Below are 23370 nucleotides of genomic sequence, written 5' to 3' on the forward strand. Positions count from 1 at the left end.
CCGTGTAGCACTACAGCAATGCACCTTCATTAATATTACAGGTGCGTTGCTGCTCTACATGGACACGGAACGTTCCAGGCAAAAAGAGCTTCTTCTTGCATGGAGCATATGTGAATCCCGGGGAATAGAAGATACAATAAAAATTAACAAGGGTATCAATGAAGTGTGCCATCAAAGTAATACCCACATGAGGCTAGCCCCGTCCCTTCCTGCTTCTCAGAAAAAGGAAAACTTGACTTTTGCAACTTTTTACTGAGAGAAGTTGCATAATATTTACAAATACTTTAAACTTGGTATCTGTAGCACAGTGTATGTTATTGTATATATATATATATATATATATATATATATATATATATATATATATATATATATATATATATATCTGTGTGTGTGTGTGTGTGTGTGTGTGTGTGTGTGTGTGTGTGTGTGTGTGTGGGTCCACTTCTAAATTTCAAAATTTCAAAACTGTGAATTTCTTATGGCCAAGAATATAAGATCGAAGTTTTGAAACTTCAAACCATTTAAATGGAGATGGCCATACAGTGCGGAAGTATAGTTACCATTTTTTTCACTGCAGTGAAATCTCGAAGTTGGTATATTTAATTAGCAGGGGGGTGTGGGGGTGCACCTGCTTGAAAAAAATGTAAAAAAAAAAGATTTTTTTCTATATTTTGAAGGTTCAAGACTTCAATCTTATGGTCTCGACCATAAGAAATTTGAAGTTTTAAAAATTCAGAATTTAGTAGATGATCCATATATAGGGTGGGAGGTTGGTATAATGCTGAAGGTGTTTACCTTACAGCCATAAGGTTCCAGGGATTGATTCTCACATGAGGTAGCTGGGTAGGCTTAAAATGGCCCACAAGGGCATTTGGCCTAGTAGTTTTTTCCCTAGAGAAAAATATGATTATGTGGCTGTTCACTATTTTAAGGTTTTGTGCATTATGTGTCGACTTTTATGTAGTCGCACATATGTACTTTCAGTCTTATAAAATAGACCCATTTTTAAGAATAAGATGATGTGCAGAGCTGCAGTAACTACAAAGGGATAACATTGATCAGTCACAGCATGAAGTTATGGGAAAGAATAGTGGTAGGTAGGTTAAGCAAGGAGGTGATGAATAGTCAGCATCAGTACGGCTTCATAGCATCAGTACGGCTTCATGCCAAAAAAGAGCACAAAAGGTACAATGCTTGCTCTGAGGGTGTTGATGGAGAAGTACAGAGAAGGTTGGAAGGAGCTGCATTGTGCCTTTGTGGACTTAGACAAAGCATAAAACAGGGTGCCTAGAGAGGAGTTGTGGTTCTGTATTAGGAAGTCAGGAGTGGCAGAGAAGTATGTAAGAGTGGTATAGGATATGTACAAGGGTAGTGTGACAGTGATGAGATCTGTGGTAAGAGTAACAGATGCGTTCAAGGGGGAGGTGAGATTACATCAAGGATCAGCTCTGAGACCTTCCTTATTTCCAGTGGTGATGGACAGGCTGACAGATGAGATCAGACAGGAGTCCCAATGGACTATGATGTTTGTAGATGACATTGTGATCTGTAGTGAGAGTAGGGAACAGATTGAGAAGACCCTGGAGAGGTGGAGATATGCTCTAGGGAGGAGAGGAATGAAGGTCAGCAGGACTAAGACAGAATATATGTGTGTGAATGAGAGGGAGGACAGTGGAATGAGGTTGCAGGGAGTAGAATTGATGAAAGTGGATGAGTTTAAATACTTGGGATCAACAGTTCAGAGTAACAGTGAGTGTGGAAAAGAGGTAAAGAAGAGAGTACAGGCAGGGTGGAGTGGGTGGAGAAGAGTGTCAGGAGTAATTTGTGACAGACTGCTACGAGTAAGAGTGAAAGGTGAAAGGGAAGGTCTCCAAGATGGTAGTGAGACTAGCTATGTTATATCAGTTGGAGATGGTGGCACTGTTGAAAAGACAGGAGTCAGAGCTGGATGTGGCCGAGTTAAAGATGTTAAGATATGAGGATGGGCAGGATTAGAAATAAGTATATTAAAGGATCAGCTCAGGTTGAACAGTCTGGAGACAAAGTCAGAGAGGTGAGATTGTGTTGGCTTGGACATGTGTATATATTGGGAGAAGGACCGGTCAAGTAAGAGGAAAAGAGGAAGGATTAAGACAATGTTTATGGACGTGGTCAGTGAGGACATGCAGGTAGTTGGTTTGACAGAGCAAGATGCAGAGGACAGGAAGAAATGGAAACAGATGATTCACTGTGGTGACTCCTAATGAAAGCTGCTGAAAGAAAAAGAAGAGAGAATCACAGAGAAATAAAACTGAAAGGGAAGGCACTTTACGTCTGACTCTGTAAATAGCATCATTGCTATAACCATCCAGAGGGTTGTCCAGGGTATAAAATTACTGAATGTAACATAGTAACCTATTTAGTATAATTTATTTTTCATCTATGGAAATGCTCATGTGAAATGAACAGAGAATTTGTCTAAAATGCATAAGATAAATTTCTTGGGCCATTCTGAACATTTGGCAATAATTTATTTCTTATACTACTGTTTTTTTTGCCCCTACCCATTGTCCCATTGTACAACTTTTAGGTGACCTTCTACTGCTATTCACTCCTGTTGCTCCTAACTTAGTGCAACCAGTATTACCCCTTGAGGCCAGGACTGCGTGAGCTGTAGATAAGTTGGAAAGGGGGTACAGAAATGAAAAGTGAAGCCTTGGGTAGCATCATATATCTTGTCAGGTCTACTTCAACCCATTGAAATTACACTTTATCGAAACTTAAATAAGTGATCCCACTTCAGCAAAAGTGCATTTAAATGAAAACACACTTTTGCAAAATTCAGTACACCGAAAAAAAACAAAAAAACACAAACACACACACACACACACACACACACACACACACACACACACACACACACACACACACACACACACACACACACACACACACACACACACACACACAAAGATGAGGGGGCAAGCCCCCCTGCACACCCCACATCCCCATTACTTATATATACTAACTCCAAGATCATACTACAGTGGGAAAAAGGGAATATTCCCTTATCCTCACTGTACCGTAATCTATAACAACTACTCGGTGTTCTGAGTTTCATGAAAGTGGATTTTCATTGAAATGTACTTTCCCTGAAGTGAGATCGCTTATTTAAGTTTCAATAACGTGTAATTTCAATGGGTTGAAGTAGACCTCTCCTGTCATGTATTTGGGGATTATTTCTGGATGTTCTAATATCATACACATCATTGCATATAACTTCAATTAGCACCATTCTTACCATCTAATGCCAAATTTTAGCAGTGGGCTGCCTTACAATTATGACATGCCCCCATCTCCGAGGGAGTTCCAGATTGCAGATAGAAATCCTTCCACTCCCACCCCAAATGATAGACCTGACAAAATGCTGCCCCTTATACTTCCTCTACTGGCCACTGCATAGCATTACATCATATGGAGTCTTCTTCTTGGTGCCATTTTTTATGGTCAAAGTACTAGTGAACAAGTCTCATTTGTGCAATCACTATTATACAACTTGCCAGCTTTTCCTTAGAAGACGAATAGCCAGTAAACCAGGGATGTTTCCTTTCTTCCTGGTGGTGTGACTGTGGAGTTGGTATCTATTAGTGGCAGACAAGTGTGGTTCAGTCTCCCACAATGAAAGGGTACAGGGGGACTTACCCCTTGCAAAACGATTTTTTTCTGTGAATATTTGCATTTGAATGCGGTTTGCATTGCTATTGTGTGACACAACAACACATGAGTCAAGCATTTGGCAAGGACCCCTTTCTTCTATGATATTTATACTTGCAATGAGCAACATGATTAATTCAGCATTACATGTCATTACTTGGACTGTTTGGTTCCATGTTGCCTGTTAAAATGACAGTAGGTTTAATTTGTAAAAAGGCATAAAAAGTGTTTAAAAGGCCAAAGCTGTGCTTCATTACTCCTTAAGGAGAAAGAAAATAATAATAACAAAAATAAAACACTAATAGCAACTTAATGAAAACACAAAAACAATTGTAAAAGTAACAGAAAGTAGTGCTTTCATCTCAATAATAATAGCAACAATAAACACTAATAGCAACTTAAGGAAAACACAAAAACAATTGTAAAAGTAACAGAAACTAGTGCTTTCATCTCAATAATAATAGTAACAATAAAACACTAATAGCAACTTAATGAAACCACAAAAACAATTGTAAAAGTAACATAAAGTAGTGCTTTCATCTCAGTAGTAATAGCAACAATAAAACAGTAATAGCAACTTAATGAAAACACAAAAATAATTGTAAAAGTAACAGAAAGTAGTGCTTTCTTCTCAATAATAATAGCAAAAATAAACACTAATAGCAACTTAATGAAAACACAAAAACAATTGTAAAAGTAACAGAAAGTAGTGCTTTCATCTCAATAATAATAGCAACAATAAACACTAACAGCAACTTAATGAAAACACAAAAACAATTGTAAAAGTAACAGAAAATAGTGCTTTAGTAGTAATAGCAACAATAAAACACTAATAGCAACTTAATGAAAACACAAAAACAATTGTAAAAGTCACAGAAAGTAGTGCTTTCATTTCAATAATAATAGCAACAATAAACACTAATAGCAACTTAAGGAAAACACAAAAACAATTGTAAAAGTAACAGAAAGTAGTGCTTTCATCTCAATAATAATAGTAACAATAAAACACTAATAGCAACTTAATGAACACACAAAAACAATTGTAAAAGTAACAGAAAGTAGTGCTTTCATCTCAATAATAATAGCAACAATAAACACTAATAGCAACTTAATGAAAACACAAAAACAATTGTAAAAGTAACAGAAAATAGTGCTTTCATCTCAGTAGTAATAGCAACAATAAAACACTAATAGAAACTTAATGAAAACACAAAAACAATTGTAAAAGTCACAGAAAGTAGTGCTTTCATCTCAGTAGTAATAGAAACAATAAAACACTAATAACTTAATGAAAACACAAAAACAATTGTAAGTCACAGAAAGTAGTGTTTCATCTCAATAATAATAGCAACAATAAAACATTAATAGCAACTTAATGAAAACACAAAAACAATTGTAAAAGTAACAGAAAGTAGTGCTTTCATCTCAATAATAATAGCAACAATAAAACACTAATAGCAACTAATTGAAAACACAAAAACAATTGTAAAAGTAACAGAAAGTAGTGCTTTCATCTCAATAATAATAGCAATAATAAACACTAATAGCAACTTAATGAAAACACAAAAACAATTGTAAAAGTAACAGAAAGTAGTGTTTTCATCTCAGTAGTAATAGCAACAATAAAACACTAATAACAACTTAATGAAAACACAAAAACAATTGTAAAAGTCACAGAAAGTAGTGCTTTCATCTCAATAATAATAGCAACAATAAAACACTAACAGCAACTTAAGGAAAACACAAAAACAACTGTAAATGTCACAGAAATTAGTGTTTTCATCTCAATAATAACAGCAACAATAAAACACTAATAGAAACTTAATGAAAACACAAAAACAATTGTAAAAGTAACAGAAAGCAGTGCTTTCATATCAATAATAATAGCAACAATAAACACTAATAGCAACTTAATGAAAACACAAAAACAATTGTAAAAGTAACAGAAAGTACTGCTTTCATCTTAATAATAATAGCAACGATAAAACACTAATAGCAACTTAATGAATACACAACAGCAATTGTAAAAGTAACAGAAAGTAGTGCTTTCATCTCAATAATAATAGCAACAATAAAACACTAATAGCAACTTAATGAAAACACAAAAACAATTGTAAAAGTAACAGAAAGTAGTGCTTTCATCTCAATAATAATAGCAACAATAAAACACTAATAACAACTTAATGAAAACACACTAACAGTTGTAAAAGTAACAGAAAGTAGTGCTTTCAACTCAATAATAATAGCAACAATAAACACTAATAGCAACTTAATGAAAACACAAAAACAATTGTAAAAGTAAGAGAATGTAGTGCTTTCATCTTAATAATAATAACAACAATAAAACACTAATAGCAACTTAATGAAAGCACAACAGCAATTGTAAAAGTAACAGAAAGTAGTGCCTTCATCTCAATAATAATAGCAACAATAAAACACTAATAGCAACTTAATGAAAACACACTAGCAATTGTAAAAGTAACAGAAAGTACTGCTTTCATCTCAATAATAATAGCAACAATAACACTAATAGCAACTTAATGAAAACACAATAGCAATTGTAAAAGTAACAGAAAGTAGTGCTTTCTTCTCAATAATAGTAGCAACAATAAACACTAATAGCAACTTAATGAAAACACAAAAACAATTGTAAAAGTAACAAAAAGTAGTGCTTTCGTCTTAATAATAATAACAATAAACACTAATAGCAACTTAATGAAAATACACTAGCAATTGTAAACGTAACAGAAAGTAGTGCTTTCATCTCAACAATAATAGCAACAATAAAACACTAATAGCAACTTAATGAAAACACACTAGCAATTGTAAAAGTAACAGAAAGTAGTGCTTTCATCTCAATAATAGTAGCAACAATAAACACTAATAGCAACTTAATGAAAACACAAAAACAATTGTAAAAGTAACACAAAGTACTGATTTCATCTCAATAATCATAGCAACAATAAAACACTAATAGCAACTTAATGAAAACACACTAGCAATTGTAAAAGTAACAGAAAGTAATGCTTTCATCTCAGTAATAATAGCAACAATAAAACACTAATAGCAACTTAATGAAAACACAAAAACAATTGTAAAAGTAACAGAAAGCAGTGCTTTCGTCTTAATAATAATAACAACAATAAACACTAATAGCAACTTAATGAAAATACACTAGCAATTGTAAAAGTAACAGAAAGTAGTGTTCATCTCAATAATAATAGTAACAATAAAACACTAATAGCAACTTAATGAAAACACACTAGCAATTGTAAAAGTAACAGAAAGTAATGCTTTCATCTCAGTAATAATAGCAACAATAAAACACTAATAGCAACTTAATGAAAACACAAAAACAATTGTAAAAGTAACAGAAAGTAGTGCTTTCGTCTTAATAATAATAACAACAATAAACACTAATAGCAACTTAATGAAAATACACTAGCAATTGTAAAAGTAACAGAAAGTAGTGCTTTCATCTCAATTTTCCCTTAAAACTACCTTTCTCGAACTATACTACTGATCTAATCAGCGTATCCTATAACTAAAAAGATCATCTCTACTTGACTCCAAGTAGACTATTCTCTATCTGTTAAACCTAGCACTTGCTCCTACAGTACTTATTACCTTGATACGGCACTCTTATAGATAGCACCCCAAAAAGGCAAACCCCCATTTCTTGGTCACCCACGTCCCCCGGAATCTCTTTTAAAGTTTTTTGTCTAGTCCTTCTAGCATGTCGAGGGATCAGTTGCTAGTGTCCTCTCCTGCTCAGCTGGTGAACCTGGGAATATTGAGGCAATGTTACAATTGCCTCATGTTCACAGACAACCCTCTCCTCCTCCCACAAAACACAAATACATGCGAGAGATGCAACTATACGGCCAAACTGGAGGCTGAGCTCTCTCAACATAGGACTGGCAAGACCAGTCAGGAGGAGAAGGTTACCACACACACTATAGACCCAGTCTCACATAGTACCATCACAACCTCAAAGCATACACATAAACACACAAAGACATACTCGGAGGCTCTGATCAAAAATCTACCAAAACAGCAGAGGCCACCAAAGCAGACACCCAAACAACCACCACCTCAGAACACAACACCTGCAACACATAGACCTCACAGTCAGAGTGTCAAACAGTCACAGCCCTTAAGGCCAAACACAATGCCAGACACACTAGTCATTGGTGACTCCATAGTCAGACACACTGACATCCCGCTCACCAGACTGAGTAAGGAGAAGGTCACAGTAAGCTGCCTGTCGGGCGCTAGAATCCGCCACATAATGCAAGCACTCAGGCCTCTCAACAGCAGGTACAAATACGACTCAGTCATTGTCCACGCTGGTGTAAACAACCTGAGACGTACCTCCTTGGACTACATGAAAAGAGACATTGAGGAGCTCTCTGATTATGTAGCCCAGGCAGGTATGACCCTGACCTTGAGCAGTATCCTAACTTCACCAAGAATGATGCCGCAATACAGAGATAAGATGATCAGCTTTAACAATTGGCTTAAACTCTGGTGTCATTCAAAGGGGATCCAATGTCTGTCTGCCTGGGATGACATGCTGGACAAGCCACGCTGCTTCCAAGGGACGGCTTGCACCTGTCACCCTGGGATTCCGGATATTGGCAAAGGCTCTTGCCACCCCATAGTGCCTTTTTAGGCAAGGCTCAAATTCTAAACCTACCACCCTAGAACACAAAAAGGAAAAAAACTAAGGGTAATGCTGCTCAATGCCAGAAGTCTAAATCTCAAAATGCATGCACTCGAGGCCCTTCTCAGTATGGAGAACATCGATGTCTGTGTTGTGACAGAAACCTGGTTCAAGGCTCCTGAGAGCACCCCAGCACTATCAGGTTTTACCTCATATCATGCGTTCCGCCCCAAAATCCGGACAATACCAAGAAAGGAGGGGTATCCATATTCATCAAGGACACCCACACCTCAAGACTGGTGGCAACGCACGATGCATCAGAGACCATCCAGGTGCAATTAACCATAGGCAAGACTGCTCTGCAAATTGTAGCATGTTACAGGCCACCCTCACAAACTCAGGAACCTCACATGGCCTTCCTGAAAACACTAGAGGGGATAAATGTATCACCAAACACCATCATACTAGGTGACTTCCATTATCCTAATATAGACTGGGAACACTACTCAAGCCCAAACACCCTAGCCCAAAAGTTCCTGGAATTCATAAACTCAAATGCCATGGAACAACTAGTCACCATCCCCACAAGAGGAGAAAACATACTTGATCTCATCATCACGAACATGGGAGCACAATGTTCAACACCGGAAGTATACCCCTCACTGGTGAGATCAGATCACAAACTAATCTCGCTGGAGGTCCTCATCCCACCCCCACCTGAAATAAAAAAGACCACAGTAAAGAACTTCTCGAAAGCCGACTTCACACTTCTAAAGGCTAGTGTGGTCTCCTTTAAGGCCCCCGAGCCGGCGGAAAACAGTACTCAAGCTGCTGAATCACTTACAAATGCCTTCTACCAGCACCTGCAGGACTGCATGGATAAGGCAATCCCAAGCAAAACAAAGACTCTTTGTACCAAAGGCAAGCGTCCAGTCTGGTGGACCCCGGCCATTAACAAACTCTACAACAAAAGGAGGAAGCTACTACAAGATAGAGCAAAATCCTTAAAAGGTAAGACACCCTTGATCACTATAAGTAAAAACTAAGAGCTCTCATAAAATCATCCAAAGCAAATTTTGAGAGAAAAATAGCTAAAGACTCAAAAGACAATCATAAGGCCTTCTTTAGCTATGTTAGAAACCTGGGAGGAAACTCCCAGATATGCTCAGAACTAGTTCAAAATGATGTGAAGATTACTGATCCTACAGACATTGCCAACATACTGGCTGACAGGTTCAGTGCAAACGTCTCCCCTCCCCAAAAGGAGAGATATCTATACCAAGCGATTGCAGCCCCCAAACATCTCCAACGCCCAAGTGAGAACTGCTCTCTCCAAAGCAAAAACACAGCATCCATGGGACCTGATGGTGTCCCGGCTGTGTGCTCCATGAACTCAACGAGGAATTAAGCCCTCAGCTAGGACAGCTGTTTAATCATAGTCTTACCTCTGGATACGCACTCCAGGAGTGGCGCACTGCAACTGTGGTCCCACTTCACAAAGGCGGTGCCTCCACCGACCCTGGAAATTACCGCCCATTAGCTTGACAAGCCTTATCTGCAAAGCCATGGAGAGGATCATAATGGACCTCATAAATAAAGACATAGGGAATTTGCAGACTTTGGATCCATCCCAGTTTGGCTTTGTCAAAGGCAGATCATGCCTTCTAAACTTGGTTGACTTTTCAAACAGTCACCAAAGCCATTGATGAGGAAAGGCAGTCCATACAGCCTACCTTGATCTGGCGAAGGCCTTCGATACAATACCCCACTCGGGTATCATTGAAAAACTCATCAGCTTAAATGTTAACCCATACATCACAAGATGGGTTGCAAACTGGCTGAGTGACAGAACCCACAGGGTCAGAGTTGCTGGCGCCATGTCAGACTCAAAGCCTGTCACAAGTGGTGTACCACAGGGCTCAGTCCTGGGCCCACTCTTGTTTGGCATCTACTTTTCCGAAGTACAAGCAAACACAGGAGGGTTATGGCTGACAAGTTTGCAGATGACTGCAAACTGGGCGCCATAGTAGAAAACACATCTGACACAGATATCCTTCAGAAGGGTCTCACAGAAATGGATAACTGGTGCCAGAGCCATGGCCTAAAGTTAAATGCAAAAAAATGCATAGTCATACCCTTCGGGAAAAACAAGGTTACCCCTAGCTACCAAATAGGTGGCAATCCACTGAGCACAGAAGAAGTTATCAGGGACCTGGGGACCCAGGTTGATAGTAGTCTGTCATTCGACACCCATGTAGCTAAAGTAGTTAGGAAGACCTTCTACATTGCCCACCTTATCATGAAGGGATTCTCATCTAGATCAAGGGAGGTCATAGTCTCCCTATACTCATCACTCATCAGACCAATGATTGAGTACAATGCCCCATTCGGAATGTATCTGACCCGACACTTGCAGCAGCTGGAGAGGCCACAAAAGTTCCTCACCAAAAGGATAAAGGGTCTCAAACATCTGTCCTATGCTGCCCGACTGAAAGAACTCCAGCTCTATTCAGTCGCCACCGCTTGCTCAGAGGTGACCTTTGCCTAACATACAAGGCCATGTCAAACCCAGATTTGATGAATATGCTTCACATCAAATAATCTAGATCCGTCAGAGCCACAAGGGCGGGAGACTTAAACCTCGACACGGCTATTAATAGGACATGCTGGAGGGATAGATTCATCACCCAAAGACTCCCTATGCTGTGGAACAAAATCCCGGTATATGTGAGGCAGAGCACCTCGCTGGCCTTGTTCAAGAGAAATCTTGACCAATGGATGGGAGATCGCAGATATACCCCAGGGATTACCTCAGTGTCACTGCTCGACAGAGGCACAGCAAAATAATGGGTATAGTTCCCCATACTAAAGGGGTGGCGTAAGCCACAAAACTATGGGCTAGGCTTGTAAATGCCCTCGGGCAGATAGCCTAGTATGAACCTATGAACCTATGAATAATAATAGCAACAATAAACACTAATAGCAACTTAATGAAAACACAAAAACAATTGTAAAAGTAACAGAAAGTACTGCTTTCATCTTAATAATAATAGCAACAATAAAACACTAATAGCAACTTAATGAAAACACAACAGCAATTGTAAAAGTAACAGAAAGTAGTGCCTTCATCTCAATAATAATAGCAACAATAAAACACTAATAGCAACTTAATGAAAACACACTAGCAATTGTAAAAGTAACAGAAATTACTGCTACCATCTCAATAATAATAGCAACAATAAACACTAATAGCAACTTAATGAAAACACAAAAACAATTGTAAAAGTAGCAGAAAGTAGTGCTTTCATCTTAATAATAATAATAATAACAACAATAAACACTAATAGCAACTTAATGAAAACACAATAGCAATTGTAAAAGTAACAGAAAGTAATGCTTTCATCTCAGTAATAATAGCAACAATAAAACACTAATAGCAACTTAATGAAAACACAAAAACAATTGTAAAAGTAACAGAAAGTAGTGCTTTCATCTTAATAATAATAACAACAATAAACACTAATAGCAACTTAATGAAAACACAAAAACTATTGTAAAAGTAACAGAAAGTAGTGCTTTCATCTCAATAATAATAGCAACAATAAAACACTAATAGCAACTTAATGAAAACACAATAGCAATTGCAAAAGTAACAGAAAGTAATACTTTCATCTCAGTAATAATAGCAACAATAAAACACTAATAGCAACTTAATGAAAACACAAAAACAATTGTAAAAGTAACAGAAAGTAGTGCTTTCATCTCAATAATAATAACAACAATAAAACGTTAGTAGCAACTTAATGAAAACACACTAGCAATTGTAAAAGTAACAGAAAGTAATGCTTTCATCTCAATAACAATAGCAACAATAAACACTAATAGCAACTTAATGAAAACACAAAAACAATTGTAAAATGAACAGAAAGTAGTGCTTTCATCTTAATAATAATAACAACAATAAACACTAATAGCAACTTAATGAAAACACAATAGCAATTGTAAAAGTAACAGAAAGTAGTGCTTTCATCTCAATAATAATAGCAACAATAAAACACTAATAGCAACTTAATGAAAACACACTAGCAATTGTAAAAGTAACAGAAAGTAGTGATTTCATCTGAATAATAATAGCAACAATAAAACACTAATAGCAACTTAATGAAAACACAAAAACAATTGTAAAAGTAACAGAAAGTAGTGCTTTCATCTTAATAACAATAACAACAATAAACACTAATAGCAACTTAAGGAAAACACAATAGCAATTGTAAAAGTAACAAAGTAGTGCCTTCATCTCAATAATAATAGCAACAATAAAAACTAATAGCAACTTAATGAAAACACACTAGCAATTGTAAAAGTAACAGAAAGTAGTGCTTTCATCTCAATAATAATAGCGACAATAAAACTCTAATAGCAACTTAATGAAAACACAAAAACAATTGTAAAAGTAACAGAAAGTAGTGCTTTCATCTCAATAATAATAGCAACAATAAACACTAACCGCAACTTAATGAAAACGAAAACAATTGTAAAAGTAACAGAAAGTAGCGCTTTCATCTTAATAATAATAACAACAATAAAAACTAATAGCAACTTAATGAAAACACACTAGCAATTGTAAAAGTAACAGAAAGTAGTGCTTTCATCTTAATAACAATAACAACAATAAACACTAATAGCAACTTAAGGGAAACACAATAGCAATTGTAAAAGTAACAAAGTAGTGCTTTCATCTCAATAATAATAGCAACAATAAAACACTAATAGCAACTTAATGAAAACACACTAGCAATTGTAAAAGTAACAGAAAGTAATGCTTTCATCTCAATAATAATAACAACAATAAAACACTAATAGCACCTTAATGAAAACACAAAAACAATTGTAAAAGTAACAGAAAGTAGTGCTTTCATCTCAATAATAATAGCAACAATAAACACTAATGGCAACTTAATGAAAACGAAAACAATTGTAAAAGTAACAGAAAGTAGTGCTTTCATCTTAATAATAATAACAACAATAAACACTAATAGCAACTTAATGAAAACACAATAGCAATTGTAAAAGTAACAGAAAGTAGTGCTTTCATCTTAATAATAATAATAATAATAACAATAAACACTAATAGCAACTTAATGAAAACACACTAGCAATTGTAAAAGTAACAGAAAGTAGTGCTTTCATCTCAATAATAATAGTAAAAATAAAACACTAATAGCAACTTAATGAAAACACAAAAACAATTGTAAAAGTCACAGAAAGTAGTGCTTCCATCTCAATAATAATAGCAACAATAAAAACTAATAGCAACTTAATGAAAACACACTAGCAATTGTAAAAGTAACAGAAAGTAGTGCTTTCATCTCAATAATAATAGCGACAATAAAACACTAATAACAACTTAATGAAAACACAAAAACAATTGTAAAAGTAACAGAAAGTAGTGCTTTCATCTTAATAACAATAACAACAATAAACTTTAATAGCAACTTAAGGAAAACACAATAGCAATTGTAAAAGTAACAAATTAGTGATTTCATCTGAATAATAATAGCAACAATAAAACACTAATAACAACTTAATGAAAACACAAAAACAATTGTAAAAGTAACAGAAAGTAGTGCTTTCATCTTAATAACAATAACAACAATAAACACTAATAGCAACTTAATGAAAACAAAAGCAATTGTAAAAGTAACAGAAAGTAGCGCTTTCATCTTAATAATAATAACAACAATAAAAACTAATAGCAACTTAATGAAAACACACTAGCAATTGTAAAAGTAACAGAAAGTAGTGCTTTCATCTTAATAACAATAACAACAATAAACACTAATAGCAACTTAAGGGAAACACAATAGCAATTGTAAAAGTAACAAAGTAGTGCTTTCATCTCAATAATAATAGCAACAATAAAACACTAATAGCAACTTAATGAAAACACACTAGCAATTGTAAAAGTAACAGAAAGTAATGCTTTCATCTCAATAATAATAACAACAATAAAACACTAATAGCACCTTAATGAAAACACAAAAACAATTGTAAAAGTAACAGAAAGTAGTGCTTTCATCTCAATAATAATAGCAACAATAAACACTAATGGCAACTTAATGAAAACGAAAACAATTGTAAAAGTAACAGAAAGTAGTGCTTTCATCTTAATAATAATAACAACAATAAACACTAATAGCAACTTAATGAAAACACAATAGCAATTTTAAAAGTAACAGAAAGTAGTGCTTTCATCTTAATAATAATAATAACAATAAACACTAATAGCAACTTAATGAAAACACACTAGCAATTGTAAAAGTAACAGAAAGTAGTGTTTTCATCTCAATAATAATAGCAACAATAAACACTAATGGCAACTTAATGAAAACGAAAACAATTGTAAAAGTAACAGAAAGTAGTGCTTTCATCTTAATAATAATAACAACAATAAACACTAATAGCAACTTAAGGGAAACACAATAGCAATTGTAAAAGTAACAAAGTAGTGCTTTCATCTCAATAATAATAGCAACAATAAAACACTAATAGCAACTTAATGAAAACACACTAGCAATTGTAAAAGTAACAGAAAGTAGTGCTTTCATCTCAATAATAATAGCAACAATAAAACACTAATAGCACCTTAATGAAAACACAAAAACAATTGTAAAAGTAACAGAAAGTAGTGCTTTCATCTCAATAATAATAGCAACAATAAACACTAATGGCAACTTAATGAAAACGAAAACAATTGTAAAAGTAACAGAAAGTAGTGCTTTCATCTTAATAATAATAACAACAATAAACACTAATAGCAACTTAATGAAAACACAATAGCAATTGTAAAAGTAACAGAAAGTAGTGCTTTCATCTTAATAATAATAGCAACAATAAACACTAATAGCAACTTAATGAAAACACACTAGCAATTGTAAAAGTAACAGAAAGTAGTGCTTTCATCTCAATAATAATAGCAACAATAAAAAACTAATAGCAACTTAATGAAAACACAAAAACAATTGTAAAAGTCACAGAAAGTAGTGCTTCCATCTCAATAATAATAGCAACAATAAACACTAATAGCAACTTAATGAAAACACAAAAACAATTGTAAAAGTAACAGAAAGTAGTGCTTTCATCTTAATAATAATAACAACAATAAACACTAATAGCAACTTAATGAAAATACACTAGCAATTGTAAAAGTAACAGAAAGTAGTGCTTTGATCTCAATAATAATAGAAACAATAAACACTAATAGCAACTTAATGAAAACACACTAGCAATTGTAAAAGTAACAGAAAGTAGTGCTTTCATCTCAGTAGTAATAGCAAAAATAAAACACTAATAACTTAATGAAAACACAAAAACAATTGTAAAAGTCACAGAAAGTAGTGCTTTCATCTCAATAATAATAGCAACAATAAAACATTAATAGCAACTTAATGAAAACACAAAAACAATTGTAAAAGTAACAGAAAGTAGTGCTTTCATCTCAATAATAATAGCAACAATAAAACACTAATAGCAACTAATTGAAAATTCAAAAACAATTGTAAAAGTAACAGAAAGTAGTGCTTTCATCTCAATAATAATAGCAATAATAAACACTAATAGCAACTTAATGAAAACACAAAAACAATTGTAAAAGTAACAGAAAATAGTGCTTTCATCTCAGTACTAATAGCAACAATAAAACACTAATAGCAACTAATTGAAAACACAAAAACAATTGTAAAAGTAACAGAAAGTAGTGCTTTCATCTCAATAATAATAGCAACAATAAAACACTAACAGCAACTTAATGAAAACACAAAAACAACTGTAAAAGTCACAGAAATTAGTGCTTTCATCTCAATAATAATAGCAACAATAAAACACTAATAGCAACTTAATGAAAACACAAAAACAATTGTAAAAGTAACAGAAAGCAGTGCTTTCATATCAATAATAATAGCAACAATAAACACTAATAGCAACTTAATGAAAACACACTAGCAATTGTAAAAGTAACAGAAAGTAGTGCTTTCATCTCAATAATAATAGCAACAATAAAACACTAATAGCAACTTAATGAAAACACAAAAACAATTGTAAAAGTAACAGAAAGTAGTGCTTTCATCTCAATAATAATAGCAACAATAAACACTAATGGCAACTTAATGAAAACGAAAACAATTGTAAAAGTAACAGAAAGTAGTGCTTTCATCTTAATAATAATAACAACAACACTAATAGCAACTTAATGAAAACACAATAGCAATTGTAAAAGTAACAGAAAGTAGTGCTTTCATCTTAATAATAATAGCAACAATAAACACTAATAGCAACTTAATGAAAACACACTAGCAATTGTAAAAGTAACAGAAAGTAGTGCTTTCATTTCAATAATAATAGCAACAATAAAACACTAATAGCAACTTAATGAAAACACAAAAACAATTGTAAAAGTCACAGAAAGTAGTGCTTCCATCTCAATAATAATAGCAACAATAAACACTAATAGCAACTTAATGAAAACACAAAAACAATTGTAAAAGTAACAGAAAGTAGTGCTTTCATCTTAATAATAATAACAGCAATAAACACTAATAGCAACTTAATGAAAACACAATAGCAATTGTAAAAGTAACAGAAAGTAGTGCTTTGATCTAAATAATAATAGAAACAATAAACACTAATAGCAACTTAATGACAACATACTAGCAATTGTAAAAGTAACAGAAAGTAGTGCTTTCATCTCAATAATAATAGCAACAATGAAACACTAATAGCAACTTAATAAAAACACAAAAACAATTGTAAAAGTAACAGAAAGTAATGCTTTCATCTCAATAATAATAACAACAATAAACACTAATAGCAACTTAATGAAAATACACTAGCAATTGTAAAAGTAACAGAAAGTAGTTCTTTCATCTCTAATAAATTTAATACATTTCTGAGACTCCATCAGACTAAAAGATGTAAAAATACCTTCTATATTTCCACTACAAGATCCTGAGACATCAGATGTCAAAGACCAATATTGCTAAACACAAATGCCTAAAACACCAGAATGGTGAAAACTCATACAATAAGCTTTTTTGCAGGGCTGACTAGTCCCACTATGTCCACATACAAACAGCTGCCCCGAGATCACACCAACCTATGTATATGTATATAAATTCTGTGGTTGAACAGAATGAGGAATCTCCCAAAGCAAAGCAGCTACTTCCAGTGCAGAGATACAATCCACTCAAACAGTGATTTCCTACAAAAAACACTCATTGGTGTTTTACACCTCAACATCTAATGATTCTTGGAGTTGAAGCTTGAGGAATTTCAACTGAGCACCATGTAAAAGCAGACTCCTTCTACACATTTAAATATTCCCTCTGGAGGTCACAAGATAAAATTTCATTCAGTCAGCATTGTTATTAATAAATAAAAACATGTAACTGACATGAAACACTTGCATAATGACAAATTAATAAAATCATTATAACATTTGAAAAATGTTATGAGTAAATAACTGGTAATTTTGACTTTAGTCTCTGACTTTGGCTACACTTTTCAAGTTTGCAGCATTCATTGAGCCCTGGCACATGGTACTTAAGCATTTAAAAAGATCTCCCATTTGCACTTCTTAAACTCTGAAGAATTCTTACCATTTTCTCCGCAGATATTGAAATAAATATTATCAAGTACACAAAAATAAATTCTCATATTTCTATTGCATGTAGTAGTAGTATGCATATAAAATGCATTGGCAGCAAACAGATGCTCATTAATCCAGGTGCAAAGCTTTCCGACTGCCTTCACATCACACATGCAACAAGAGGAAACACAGATTACCACTGTTGAACTGCAAGTGAAAAAAATAGAGATTCAAACACTGTCATTGTTGGCACACTAAAATATTTATTTATTTACGTATTGCTTTTGTTTACTGTAAAAGTCCAACTGGATTTCAGACCCCTTTTCAGAACAGGTCCAGGGAGAAAAGCTGCACATTGAATCACTTTTATATAACATGTAGCATATAGAATGACATAACATTCGATATTTGACTTAGACAATCATTGTATTGGTCAGTATACAGAAAGAATTTTAGGTGGAAACTAATAAAAATACAGTGGCTACATCAATAATCAGACAACAGAATTAAGCAGCAGACATACCAAAAGGATGAACAGAAGCAAATGTTCAGTGCAAAGTATAATTAAACGTGCAATGCAATAATAAAACATTCTGCATACAACAATAATCGGGCAGAACAGGCTGAGTGGTGAACAGGAATGGGTCGGACTTCTAAAATATATAATCAAGTAACACTGTGGCTGTGCGACTGCATCAGGGAATGCACTGAGGTAAGTAATGATAGGTCATATAAGAGAAGTATGAGGAGCCAGAAGGGTCTCACAGAAACGGATAACTGGTGCCAGAGCAAAACAAGGAGTTAAGAATAGGTAGCGTCCACTGGGTGCAAGGCAAGTAGTAGTACGTCTGGACCTGGGGACCCAGGTTGATAGTAGTCTGTCACACCCTCATAGCTAAAGCTAATAGCTAGGAAGATTACTCTAGACCAAGGACATTCATCATGAAGGTCTCTCAAAGATCATCATCCCTATGAGTACAATGGTACATGGGTAATATCAGACCAACATTTGCCCCAGCCGAATATATAGAGAGACACACACTTCCAAACCAAAAAACCAACTGGTCTCAACACCCAAACTGCTGTGCCAAGCAAAAAGAACTCAGCTCTATTCAGTGAAAGCTAGTCTAAAAGAACTCCAGCTCTTTTCAGTACATACAAGGCCATGTCAAACCCAGATTTGATGCATAGATTTGATGAATAAAATTCACCTCCCGTCCAAAGATTCAGCCACAAAGAGTGAGGCAGTAAACCTAAACAGGCGGGAGACGAAACGGAGACAAGGAATAGGGGACAAAGACTCCCTATGCTGTGCTGTAAAATAAAATGGTATATGTGTATGAGCACACCTCCTCGCTGGCGGCCAAGAAGAAATCTTGACCAATGATGGGGAGAGATAGATGAATACAGGGGATTACCTACCTCAGTGTCAATGCTCAACAGAGGCACAAAAAAATAATGGGTATAGTTCCATAAAGGGGGGGTCAAACTAAGCCACAAAACTATAGGCTACATGAAAATGCCCTCGGGCAGATAGCCTAGTATGAACCTATGAACCTATGAACCTATGAAAGGTAATTTAGAGCAGGCAGAGAGAGAGAGAGAGAGAGAGAGATGAATGGCCACAAAAAGACACAGCGAAACTGAAGAGAGGAAGGAATATGTATTTTGCAAAAGTTTGATATCTTGACTAACCAGGAGAGAAACAGAGAAAGATCCATAATTTAGACTAGTTTGGCTTTACTAAACACATGAAGGACTTCCTGTTTTTAATTAGAGTAGGATGTAAATCCAAACTTTAATAATCGGAATATGGAGAATCACCTGCTGCAATGTAGGATTTTAAAATGAATACTGTGAGTACATCAGTAAAGCAATGGAACCTATTGGGGTGAGCATTGCTGGAAGAGGTTGGTTAAAGGCAGATAGTTATTGGGTTTATAGATAAGATTCTGTATGATAAGGGGTTAGTTAAAGGCAAATAGTTTTGGGGCTTATAGATAAGGTTATGTATGATGAGGGGTTAGTTAAAGGCAGATAGTTATTGGGTTTATAGATAAGGTTCTGTATGATAAGGTGTTAGTTAAAGGCAGACAGTTTTTGGGCTTATAGATAAGGTTATGTATGATGAGGGGTTAGTTAAAGGGAGATAGCTATTAGGCTTATAGATAAGGTTATGTATGATGAGGGGTTAGTTAAAGGCAGATAGTTATTGGGTTTATAGATAAGGCTATGTATGATGAGGGGTTAGTTAAAGGCAGATAGTTATTGGGTTTATAGATAAGGTTATGTATGATGAGGGGTTAGTTAAAGGCAAATAGTTATTGGGCTTATAGATAAGGTTATATATGATGAGGAGTTGTGAATTAATTCTAATCAGTCCACTTCTTTAACAGACAGACAATGGTGAATCTTGCAGTTGATATTTGCTGCAAATATAGCTACAGTGTTATACCTTTCCCAACTTCAATAGCTGGGTAGCTTCTAATTTGGTGAATATTGAAGCAGAGTAGATGACATTTGGCAGAGATGTCTCTTGCAGGGTCTGTCAGCGATTTTTACTTTAGGATACACCATTGTAGTTTGCTCGGGTGTGAGAAGTGCTGACTTAGTTAATATTTGGGTAGAACTGTAAGTTATGAATGTATTTTGAGATGCTTTTTAAAGGTTATTCTAATTCTGTGAACATTCAAAAGTAAGAGGTTCTCCTGTTCGATCCTCAGCTGGGGTGCCTACTGTGTGAGTCTGCATGTCCTCCCTGTGGTTACGTGGATTTCCTCCAGGTGCTCCAGTTTCCTCCCACATCCCAAAGACATGCTGTAGGTGGATTGGACACTCTAAACTGGCCCTAGCATCAGTGCATGAGTGCCTCCAGTGGAAGTTTGGGTGCCAGGCCGGCAACTCAACACCCTAAAACTCCACTGGCAATCATGCGCGGACAGGTGATCTGCTGTGGTGATCCCTAACCGGGAAATGCCAAAAGAAGAAGAAGGATAAAGAAAAAAATCTGAAATGCTAATATTGGGCATTACTGACTTAATGTGATTGAAAGGCGACTACACATATCCAGCAAGGGGGTTGCTGCCCCCCTGCACCACCTGCTATTTACAATTTTAAATGTCACTGCTTTGTAATCCTGTGGTATGGGGGGAGGTGTGGGAGTTGAAAGCCCCCTTCTTCAAATGGACTTTACCACAATGGGGGAGGCTTGCTGATACACATCCTTGTGGATCCTAATATAAACAAGTGCTGGTCTGCCAGGTAGTGTTTGATCTTGTAGACAGAGCTTAGTTTTTGGTGTTTTGTTCGACATATTTTGACTGTGGTATTCAAATTTCATATTTTCATCTATGTAAATAACTAGTAATTATGTATGCAGCACAAGTTCAGTTGTTGGTTATTTGAAGAAACTATCTGGAAGTACTTTCATTTGGGTGAGAGCTGTCTGGGAGTAAAACAAAAAGTTTCGTTTTACTAGGATTAAGAAATAGCTGAGAGTTAGTTAGCCAAATCTCTGTTGAGTCAAAGGACTCCTGTGTGATTTTCTGAAGGTTGTCTTGGTTTGAGCATAGCAGATGATGGTAGAATCATTGGTGAACTGAACTATGGAGCGGGATTAGCTGACTGTGGAAATTCATTGATGAAAATGTGACAGTGCAGGGTCTGGGATAGGCCTGTGGATACTGGAGAAAAGGAGCAGAATTTGTTTTGTCACTTGGCAGCTTGGAATCTGTTTGAGATATAGCTGTGGAACCAGACCAGGGAAGGGTTACTGAGTTCCAGGTTAAAGAGGTATTGAAGAAGAATCGTGTGGGAGATGGTGTCAAAGACTTTGGACAAGATAAGAAAGAGAGTTGACAATAGTTTACCTTTGTTCCTATGTGTGTTAACTATATTAATGAAGTTTAGAGAATAGGCAAACTATACATCAGCACCCTCCATATAGAACGTTCTACAGCAAGGTATTAATGTACAAGAAATGTCCACTGAAAAACAAGGCCACTGCTTCGTGGCAGCATATCAAGCTGCCTTGGAGCTCAGACTGAGAAAATTGAATGGCCGTCACTATTTTATGCTCTCTAAGCAGTGCTTTCGCTGTTTAGCGAGTGTAAAATGTGAAACAAAAATTAGACAATTAAAGAAAAATTGTGTGTATGTGTTTATGTCTGTGTGTGAGTGTATGCATGCATGCCAGTGAAAGTGAGAGCTAGTGAGCCATTATTTTACACTCGCTAAGCAACGCTTTTACAGTTTACTGAGTGTAAAAGAAAAAAGAAAAATAATGCGTGTGTGAGAGTATATGCATGTATGAGAGTAAGAAAGAGAGAGAGATTGATCAAGTGAAAGAAAAATAGTATGTGTGTTTATGTTTCTGTCTGCGTGTGTGACTGAATGTGTGCATGAAAGCAGAAGAGACTGTGTGTGTGTGTGTGTGTGTGTGTGTGTGTGTGTGTGTGTGTGTGTGTGTGTGTGTGTGTGTGTGTGTGTGTGTGTGTGTGTGTGTGTGTGTGTGTGTGAGTGAGTGAGTGAGTGAGTGAGTGAGTGAGTGAGTGAGTGAGTGAGTGAGTGAGCTCTACCACTGGCAGCAGCAAAGAGGTTTGCATACCTCTGGACCCTTCAGCTGAAGAAATCTGGATAAAGCCTAAAATAAAACAGGAACAAAGGCTCAAAAATAAGAACAGATTTTAATTATCCCTCTTATAAAAGTACAAACCTACTCAAATAAAAGAATTTGTGTTAGCATGAATTTTCTGAAAGAAATAAAACTCTGAAACTCAAATGTATGTCATTATTTAATAACTTCTGTCTCCAATGACTGGCAATAAACTAAATATTTCAGGAGTAAGGGCCCAAAAAAATAAAGAAAATACCTGAATTTTTAAGTGTCATATTTTGGATGAAAAATGCTTTCTCCAACAACATTAATATATACTACAGCAAGTTTCAAACATTAGGCAGACAAGCTATTTTATATCAAAAATATATAAAAAATAATATAGCACTTAAAAAAATAAGTAAAACAACAATTTTACAGAGATCCCTTTCTTTAAGTGCAATAATGCCCTCCAGGGTGTGTGTTAATCTGTAATTAATGCCCTTCCAGGAATGTAGAGACCCGACACACACACCCTATCAGGCATTATTGCTTGCTTAGTAGGGCAGTTGTAGCACTGTGGTGAGGCAAAAGCTATGTTGAGATGTATATATTTATTTATTTGTTTATTTATTTATTTTCATTTGTTTACCAGGAAGGTCTAATTCAGTCATGCAAAACCTCTTTTTGGTGGAGACCCAGGGATTAAAGCTGAAAAAAAAAAACAAATGTAGTAGACATTCATTTCAAAATGTTTTCACATCAGAAACG

Source organism: Protopterus annectens, chromosome 14.part0 (assembly GCF_019279795.1).
Source record: "Protopterus annectens isolate FY-2018-M chromosome 14.part0, PAN1.0, whole genome shotgun sequence".
Taxonomy (NCBI): Eukaryota; Metazoa; Chordata; order Ceratodontiformes; family Protopteridae; genus Protopterus; species Protopterus annectens.